The sequence below is a fragment of the Saccopteryx leptura genome, chromosome 4 (genome assembly GCF_036850995.1).
Source record: "Saccopteryx leptura isolate mSacLep1 chromosome 4, mSacLep1_pri_phased_curated, whole genome shotgun sequence".
Classification (NCBI taxonomy): Eukaryota; Metazoa; Chordata; class Mammalia; order Chiroptera; family Emballonuridae; genus Saccopteryx; species Saccopteryx leptura.
In genome coordinates, this window is record NC_089506.1 from 194836594 (window position 1) to 194846183 (window position 9590).

The 9590-nt window shown below is 47.5% G+C and overlaps 1 pseudogene; it reads left to right on the forward strand.

Annotated features, from left to right (window-relative positions):
- Positions 1–5022: 5022 nt before the first annotated feature.
- LOC136404315 (T-complex protein 1 subunit epsilon pseudogene) lies at positions 5023–7394 on the forward strand (annotated as a pseudogene).
- Positions 7395–9590: the final 2196 nt, after the last annotated feature.

Here is a 9590-nt window from a genome sequence, read left to right on the forward strand (position 1 = left end):
TTTTTAGTTCCATTTGAATTACAAAGGTTTACTAAACATCGACCACACATCCCACACCCTGGTGCACACTGGAAGGCATATTCCATTTATTCATGGAGCTCACAATTTCATGGTTAAAGAAAAACAAACAAGCATGCAAACTAATACACAGAACAGACAATACACACATAACCCCAGCACCCAGTACATGCCATAGTTGATTGAATGAGCACTTGCTCAATGACCTGTAGACAAGGGCTGTACTGGCACAGAGACAGAAGCCATCGGACGTGGTAACCCTGGAAGGAGATGGCCGAGCTCCGCTGGGGAGCATCCCCGGGTCTCTGGCAGTCACTAACGTGGAGGAAAGTGTCCTAGCCAAAAGGAAAGTGAGAACTTTCAGAGAATGGAAGTAAGTCTGGTCTTTCTGGAATACGTAGGTGGAAATGATGCCGGGAAAGTCAATCACAGAGACCTTGAATGGCATGAGATAACTCTCACATGACCAGCTGGGGTGCTTGTAGTCGGGGCCAAAGTGCCCACCTGCTGACCAAAGGGTTACGGGAGATTTATCAACCCTATCTCTTACATCCGGTGCGTGAGGGCTGGGGTTCAGCTGGGGCAGCGAAAGGAGGAAGAAAGAGAGTCTGGAAGATATAGACACACAGCCCAGAGGAGCATTGCGAACCTCAGCTCCATTGGGAGTTGGTACACTGACCTGAGCATAGGAACTAGAGAGTTGGGCAACTGGGAAACCCTTCGGAGTTTGTTAGGCACACATGCTGTTTGCACCTCAGAGGTGTGAAATCTGCAGCTGGCCTTGGTGCCTTAAGTCCAGTTTGCACGTGCTTGCATTTTCCCTAACCCCCACGGTCCTTGCGCCACCCATGGGACTGGTTCTCACCGCTGACTTGCTGATCAGCAGTGCATTAGGGCCAGACCTGTCTTAGTCAGTTCAAGCTGCTACAACAGAATACCATAGACTAGGTGTCTTCAACGACAGATAGATAGTTCTCAGTGTTCTAGAGCCTGGGAAGTCCAAGGTCAAGGTGCCAGCAGATCCAGTGTCTGATGAGGATACAGTTTCTTAGGTACAAAAGGCCACCTTCTTTTGTATCTTCACAAGGCAGAGAGAGACAGTCTTGTCTCTTCCTCTTCTTAAAGGCATTAATCTTGTCATAAAGCCCCACCCTTGTGACTTCCTCTAACCCAGTGGTAGTCAATCTCGTCCCTACGGCCCACTAGTGGACATTCCAGCTTTCATGGTGGGTGGTAGCAGAGCAACCAAAGTATAAATAAAAAGATAGATTTAACTATAGTAAGTTGTTTTATAAAGATTTATTCTGCCAAACTTAGCGAAAATCTGACATAAAGTACTTGGTAAGTAAGTATTATTATATGCTTTAACTTGCTGTAACTCTGCTTTATAAATTTTATAAAGTAAAGTTACTTCCCAACTTTATAAATCACCATTACTGTGGAACCGGTAGGCGGTTAGAAAACGCTACTAATAACAGAGATACAAAAGTGGGCGGTAGGTATAAAAAGGTTGACTACCCCTGCTCTAACCCTAATCTTACCTCCCAAAGATCCTATCTCCAAATATCATCACATTGGAAGGGCAGGGGGAAGACACACACATTCAGTCCATAATATGTCTTCTCCTTGAATTCTAACCACCTCGGCTGCAGTCTGCCCTCCTTGCCAAACTCCAGCCAGACCCGTATTTCTGAGGGGAGGACCCCGCTCTGAAAGCCTGGGCACTGCCTAGACTCCTGCCAGGTGGGATAACTCATTGAAAACCAAAGCTCTGCCTGCCACTCACCCAGGGCTAAGAAATGTCACTCCAGAATCCTCCTACAGCCCACAGCCCTGCATTTGAAGATTTTTATTTTTTTGAAACTGAAGGCAGCTAGACAGAGCCAGAATTTACTCCTGTCCCCTGGGCTCTGTCATTGGAACAGCGGGCTCTCCTTGCCCCTGTCCCCATACCCTCGTGGGGCCGGTCCTGCAGCGGCGTTGGTTCATCCCACCCCCATCCTTCCACAATCTCCTCTACGTCCCTCTCCAGCCTGGTCTATTCTGCCGGGTGCTCACCCATTCAGCCAACGGTCATTAGCACCTGTCACGTGCCGCGCACCGTTGGGGATTCTGGACTGAGGTAAAAAGCATGCCTTGTTTCTGCCCCCCACCCCAGGGCAGAAACCCCGTCACCTGGAAGAGGCAGGTGCGTGCACACAGCAGAGCTTTCTTAATGGAGGAGTACGTGCCTGCTGGCTCACCACCCACTGTGCAGCTGGGGCTGAGCAACTGAGTCAGCATCCTCACTCAGCAAAAGACAACAAATAAAAACCTTCTTACCACCCAGAACTGTGAGGAGAAATGAGGGGAAAGGCCAGACCACAGCTTAATGATCCCCAGCTCATTAATGGTTCCAAAGGGACACGAGGTGGCATGACAGCAGGGTCCAGCTGCCCAGCGCCCAGGATCTGAGGACGGCGGACCGGCAGGAGGCAGCTTTCCCGTGGCGAGGCTCGGGCGAAGCTTTTGCAGCATCCAAAAGCTCTTAAAACGCTCAGCTGGAGGAGCTGCCAGGTCTTATCTCAAGAGCCATGTGCTTGGCACTGAGTCAGTGGAGGCCTGATTCATAAGGAAGAGTCGAGAGCCCCGGACAGGGCATTTACCGACCGGGATACCGTTCCTGCTCTCTTCATGCTTGTCATCTCCCCTGGGAGACACAGGAGTTAAGAGATTTATGGAGCCTCAGCCAGGCCTCCTCCCCCATGGCCACTCCCCCCGGGCACTTGCCCTGGTTCTGGCACAGCCGTCATCCCCGGTCACAGCCAAGCGGCCAGAGGGCAAGGCTCACGTGGGCGAGGCGGCCAGCTGCCAGGCTCCCTGGCCTGGAGAGGAAGAGGGCACTTCCCCTGAACACACAGGCAGGCATGAGCTAGACATTGACCGCGCTCTCTAAAGCCGCAGTAACCGCCAGAGTGCCGTGTGAGCCTCAGGCGAGCGCGCTGGTCAGCCTCCACTCCCTCATCAGACCAGCGGAGCCCAGCACCTGCTTCTGGGGACTCGAGTTGGCTCAGTGTGTTCCTCGAGGTACTGGATTTCCCCCCTCCTCCTCCAGCCAGGAGCGACATCGGGAGGCCTTTGCCTATTCCCAGCTCACGGGAAAAGCCCAGCACAAACCCGTGCCATGGTGGTCTGTGATTTCTGCCCTCCCTTGAAGATGTTGCTGTGGCTGTAATGCGAAGGGTGTGGAGAAGACCCCTCCCCGACTCTCACAGCTAGTCTGCTGATAATGCCCGGAGCTGTTCTAAGCATGCGAATACTCTCACTCACTTAATCCTCGAAACCACCCACGAGGGATGTTCGATTACCCAGCTGGGACAGGAGCACAGATTGGTCTGGTCTTGCCCAGGGTCACACAGCTGGGGGAGGGCGGGGCAGGGTTCAACCCCAGCTCACGTCCCAGTAGGCATCCCTCTGCTCCCCCTCTGTTCCCACCCAGCCCTCTGTCCTCTGACCACAGAAAAATGATTCCCAAGAGTCCCTCCCCTTGGGCCCCAGAGAGTGTGGGTCAGCTCTTCCGAGGGCCTGCCAGTTCCCTCACCAAGCCCACGGAGGCCCTGGGATGAAAGGGATTAGGCTCAACATAATTTCTTGTTAGATGGTCCATTTTTTCCTTTCAGCACATTTCTCATTTCAATCATTCCTTTTCCTTTCCAGACCCCAGGAGCCAGAAATACACACACGCAGTCTCTGCATGGATGTAAATAACCGCGCGCTTATTGAACCCATCTGCTCGGGCCGCGGTTGAAATCACAGTTCTGCGGGGTTTTCCACCAAGGAGCCCATGGACATCAGAAAGCTGCTGCCCTGCCTGGGCAGGTTTGTCCTGCTCCCTTCAAGAAGGACCCTTGCTATGGAAGCTGTGTGTCCTCTGAGCTCAAAATCTAGCTGTTTCTCCTCTCTAACAATCACTTACTCTCCCTTTCTCTCACCTGTCACCTCAAAAAGCAGCCTTTTCCCCTTCAGCCCCACAGACGATGTGGCTCCATCCCTCTGTCCTGGGACCAAAGGCTTGAAGGCAGATATAGTCAGTGGGTGCCCACCAGCCCTACCCTGGGCCCTAGGCAGCCGTCTCTTTCTTCTTCTCCTTGAACTGGGGCTCCCTTTTTTCCCTAATAACAATAAAAGTGACAGCTAAACGTATCAGGCGCTTGTTATGTGCTAAATACTGCTATAAGCCTATGCAAGTATAGTCATGTGCCGCATAATGACATTTCGGTCACTGAGGGACCACATGTAATACCATGGTGATCCCATAAGATTATAAGGGAGCTGAAAGTTCCTATGGCTTAATGACCTTGTAGCCACTGTAATGCCGTAGTACAATGCATTATTCACATGTTGGCCGAGATGCCAGTGTAAGCAAACCTACTGCATTGCTAGTTGTATAAAAGCCTAGCACCTCTAATTATGTATAGTACCCAATACTTGATAATGACAATATACCATTATGCTACTGGTTTGTGTTTTTGCTATATTATTCTTTTTATTGTTATTTTAATGTGTACCTTTTCTACCTGTAAAAAAAATAGTTTGCTGTAAAACAGGACGCTGTGTGAGAGCGGCAGAAGTCTCATATGTCTTATGTTTATTGCCTCCCTTGATTGCATCATTTTCTCTCGTGCTTGATTTAACCCTGCGTTGTTCTGTACAGAACCAGGTTTGTAGCATGGGAGCCATAGGCTATGTCATAGAACCCAGGCATGGAGTAGGCTATCCCATCCAGGTTTGTGTAGATGCACTTCGTCATTTCACACAGTGACGCATTTCTCAGATTGTATCTTCATCTCTAAGAGGCCAAAGACTATGTTATTTTGTTTTACTCTCACAACCATCCAGGGAGTGATACACAGACAGAGGTGAAGTAACCTGCTCAAGATCATACAACTAGTAGGAGGTATAAACCTGAGAGACCTAGTTCTAGGATAGGGATTCTTAACTACTACGAAAAGTCATAGCTCTCCGATGGTCAGAACCCAGGGCTTCTGCTGTGGGTGATCAGTCTTTCGTCCTCAGGTTGAGTTGCTCTTGGTTTTCTGGTTTTGGTTTTGCTTAGTTATCTTCTGTTTGTTTCATCTCTTTCCCTTACTTCCTGTGTCCCCTGAGTATCACTCATTAGTTGAGCCTTTATTGTAATCAATGAGCTCATCCCTACTTCTCTCTTCTTTCCCTCTCTTGTCCCCTTTCCACACTCAATCAGTAGCCAAGTCCTCTGGATGTTCTCATTTCAGAAATATTGACTGAGCACCTTCTATGTGTCAAGCGAACAGCCGGTGAACAGGATAGACAGGGTCCCCGTGCATAAACCAGCTCTCTGTTGATGGGCGTGTGCTCCAGTCTGATACCCACCAGACTACATGATGGCCACTGGACAACTGGGTTCACTCTGTCCCACCTATCAGGACCCACAATGCCAGTCCTACCACCAGAACTTCACGATCAAATCCTAACCATCTTCAAGGCCCATCTCTGGGGTCCTCCCTCTGTAATATCTACTATGATGCCACCTTCCCCTCACCCCAGCTACGATCAGCCTGTCTCTCCTCTTTAGGAACTGCGTGTCTTTTGTTGCACTTGCTTCTTTCTACCTTGTAGTGTTATATATATGCCAGTCTTATTGCCATTATTAGATTGCAAACATTTTAAAGAGCTATTGCTTAATTAACTGACCGGATGTTCTGAACACAGCAGCCAAAGCAATCCTTTAAAAAACTTAAGTCTCAGTATGTCATTCTTCTGCTCAATCCCTTCCAATGACCCCCCCCCCCCCCATGTCACTGGGAGTAAAAGCCAAAGTTCAAGTGATCCTCTCTAAGGCCTGGTGTCGTTTGATCCCTTTTGGCAGAAAAAGCTGTAAAAAATTCAATGAGAACATCACTTGGTCCAAATGGTAGTGGATAAGGAGGGCAATGTGGCTATAACAATGGCGGCACCATTTAGAACATGATGGATGTTAATCATCAAATTGCCAAACTCTTAGCTAAACTGTCCAAATCACAGGATAGTGAACTTGGAGATGAAACCATAGGAGTGGTTGCCCTTGACTGGTGCCTTGTTGGAAGAAGCTGAGTAGATGCAGGACCACGGCATTGACTAGACCAGGATCACCGAGGGCTTCGAGCAGACCACCCACGTTGCTGTCGAGCACCTGGAGGAGATCAGTGATGGAGTTCTGGTTGACATAAAGGACAATGAGCCCCTGATTCAGACTGCAAAAGACAATGGGTTTTAACTCCGTGGTTAACTGCTGTCCCCGACCAATAGTTGAGATTGCCATGGATGCTGTCCTCACTGTGGCCAATGTGCAGTGCAGAGACATTGACTGTGAGCTCATCAAAGTCAAAGTCAAGTTGGCAGGAGGGTGGAGGACACTAAGTCTATTAAGGGCATGATTGTGGACAAGGCTTTCAGTTACCCACAAATGCCAAAACAAGCAGAAGAGATGCTAAGATTGCATTTCTCAAGAGTCCATTTGAACCACAGAAACCAAAGACAAAGCATGAGCTGCCTGTGACCAATGCGGAAGATGGTGAAGTCCTTCAGAAATATGAAAAAGAGAAGTTTGAAAGGGTGATTCAGCAAATTAAAGACACTTTTAAGAAAATGGCTCTAATCTAGCTATTTGCCAGTGGAGCTTTGACAATGGAGCAAATCACTTACTTCTTCAGAGCAACTTGCCTTTAGTGCATTGGGCCGGAGGACCTGACTTCAGTCTGATTGCCATTGTAACAGAACGGGACATCATCCTGCACTTTTCAGAGCCCACAACCGAGAAGCTGGGCTTTGCTGGGCTTTGCTGTGCTTACGAAAGAGATCTCATTTATGACAACGGGTCATCAAGCAATGTAACAATTCTAGAGCTGTAACCATTTTCATCAGAGGAGGAAATAATATGCCCATAAGGGCAGCAAAGCAATCCCTTCACAGTGCTTTGTGCGTCATCCGGAAACTCATCAGGTTCACCGTGTGGCGGGTGGCAGAGGCATTGCTGAAATCCCTTGAGCTCTGGCATTTAGCCAGGCAGCAGATAAGCACCCGACCTTGGAGCAAGCAGCACAGTGTTCGCTGATGCCCTGGAGGTCATCCCCATGGCCCTTTCTAAGCACAGTGGCGTGAATCCCATCCAGATGATGACCGAAGTCAGAGCCAGACAAGTGGAGAAGATGAACCCTGCTCCTGGGATTGACTGTTTGCACAAGGGCACAAACAGTACGAAGCAACAACATCACAGAAACCTTGACTGGCAAAAAAGCAATGGGTCTCTCTTGCAACACAAATGGTTAGCATGATGTTTCAGGATTGATGATAGCTGTAAGCCTGGAGAATCTGAAGAATAAAGAGAAAATTTAGAATACAATGTAGTAGTAAGATTAACTACTGTGATCAAATAAATGCGTGTCATGTGATACAAAAAAATAAAATCATAAAAGCTTAAAGAGAGAACTTGACGAGTTTGAGGAACAGAAAGCATTATGCATTATGCATGACCTTGGGGGACATGGGAGAAATCTAGGGTTGTTTTTTTTTAACAGCATGGGTAAGTTGATGAGAATAATAATAACCATAGCTAACTATGATATGCATAATAACATGTATATGTACACCAGGACTCACATGGATAGTATTCATATTGTTTTAAGTACTTTATTTCTATCAATTTAATTTTCAAAATTTTGCATAAGTAGGTACCATTATGCCCATTTTAAAGCTGAGAAAACTGAGGTACAGGGAGATTAAATTACTTGTCAAGCCCACAAAACTAGCAGGTGGTGGAAACCAGAATTGAAAGCTAGGCCATCTGGTTTTCCATGCCGTGTTTTAAGCACTGGGCTATCCTGTCTTCCTGCTGAGCACTTCACACAAAAACATCATTCTGTGTGTGGCAGAGGAGTCCAGGGTGACTCCTAGGCTGTAAGCTTGAGCAAGTGAGCAATGCCTTTAATGAGAGAGAAAGAGGCTCAGTAGGAAGGGTCCCCAAGCGCAGTATCCTTGCCTTTGGGTAGCCCCTAAGCCTGTGTCAACCCTCAGCCACATTCTAGAGAAAGCCCAGCACACAGATGCCAAGGTTAGCCTGTACTGGCAGGCCTATGCCAAAAACCACAAAAGCCTCATTTTATTTAAAACACAGTGCTTGGCTGAGTTCCTGACCTAGACAGAGACAAGCCCATTACTTCATCTTATGAGCTGCATTACAGCCTCTGTTTTCGTGTATCTCTAAGCAAGGCCTCTCAGCCGAAAATTCAGCCAGCCCATCAATCATTCCTCCCAGAGGCCCACAGACCGGGCAGCAGTGGCTGAGATCTCGGCCGACATCCGTAGACATTTTCACATGGGATTAAGCGCCAACGACTTTCCTGTTTGTGCATAGGGGGCCTTGTTGCTTTATATTTTTAATTAAAAGCAGATTTTTATCAATCCCCCAAAACCTATTGGGGGAACTATAATTTTGCTTCCAATCTTTCTATTTAATACTCCCCTAATGCCCATAAAAAGCTTTGGAGTTTCAGTTCATGATTTTAATCTTCACAGATAATTAGCTGGTAGAACGACTTGGAGAGAGAAGCGGGTCTCTCTTTTCACAACTTGGTCAGGAGTGGGTGGGGATGCTGTGGGGAAGGTCCCCAGGCAATCTTGGCACACCTCCATCTCTGAAACATGAACACACCATTCATGTGGAGGAACATTCATTTACATTCTTCCATTACTGCACAAGAAGTGCTTTTCCCTCTTAATTCTGAGGCACCCCATTATAATGCCGCTTGGCTCTCCCACCTTCCGTGGTCCCCTAAAGGACTCCCACCCATTCCACTGCCCCATGCCACCCGGCCCCATCCATATTCGAGTCAGTCCCCCTCAGACGTGGACAGGCCTTTCCCCAACTCTCTCCTTTCCTCTGTCCCTCCTCCCTCCTGCTCGGCCCACTCCTCACAGTTTCTTCCTTCTCCTCCTTTCCTCCATTTCTTCTCCTTCCAGCCTCCTTCCAGCTGCTGTTACCATGAACTGACCACCTTCTAGGTGGGTCAGAATCTCTGTTATAACAAACGTACTCACCTTAAAGCCTTGTACTATTTGTGTGAAATATCAGTGCTACTCACAACCACACATGCACGCAACTGCATACACACATGAACACACAAACACATACTTTGATATTTGAAGAATATGGGGCTCCTAGAGGTTAAAAACCTTACTCAAACCCCTCTTTCCTTTATTTTCTGTCTTTCTATTCTCCTGTTTCAGATATAGATACATACATGCATACACATACATATTATAGACATATAGACAGACAGACAGGTACACATATGGACAGATAGATGGGCAGACATCAGGATAGACAAAAGAAAGACAGGTAGAGAGACACATAGATGATAGATAGATAGATAGATAGATAGATAATAGATAGATAGATAATAGATAGATAGATAGGTAATAGATGATAGATAGATAGATAGATAGATAGATAGATAGATAGATAGATGATAGATAGATAGATAGATAGATAGATAGATAGATAGATAGATAGATAGATA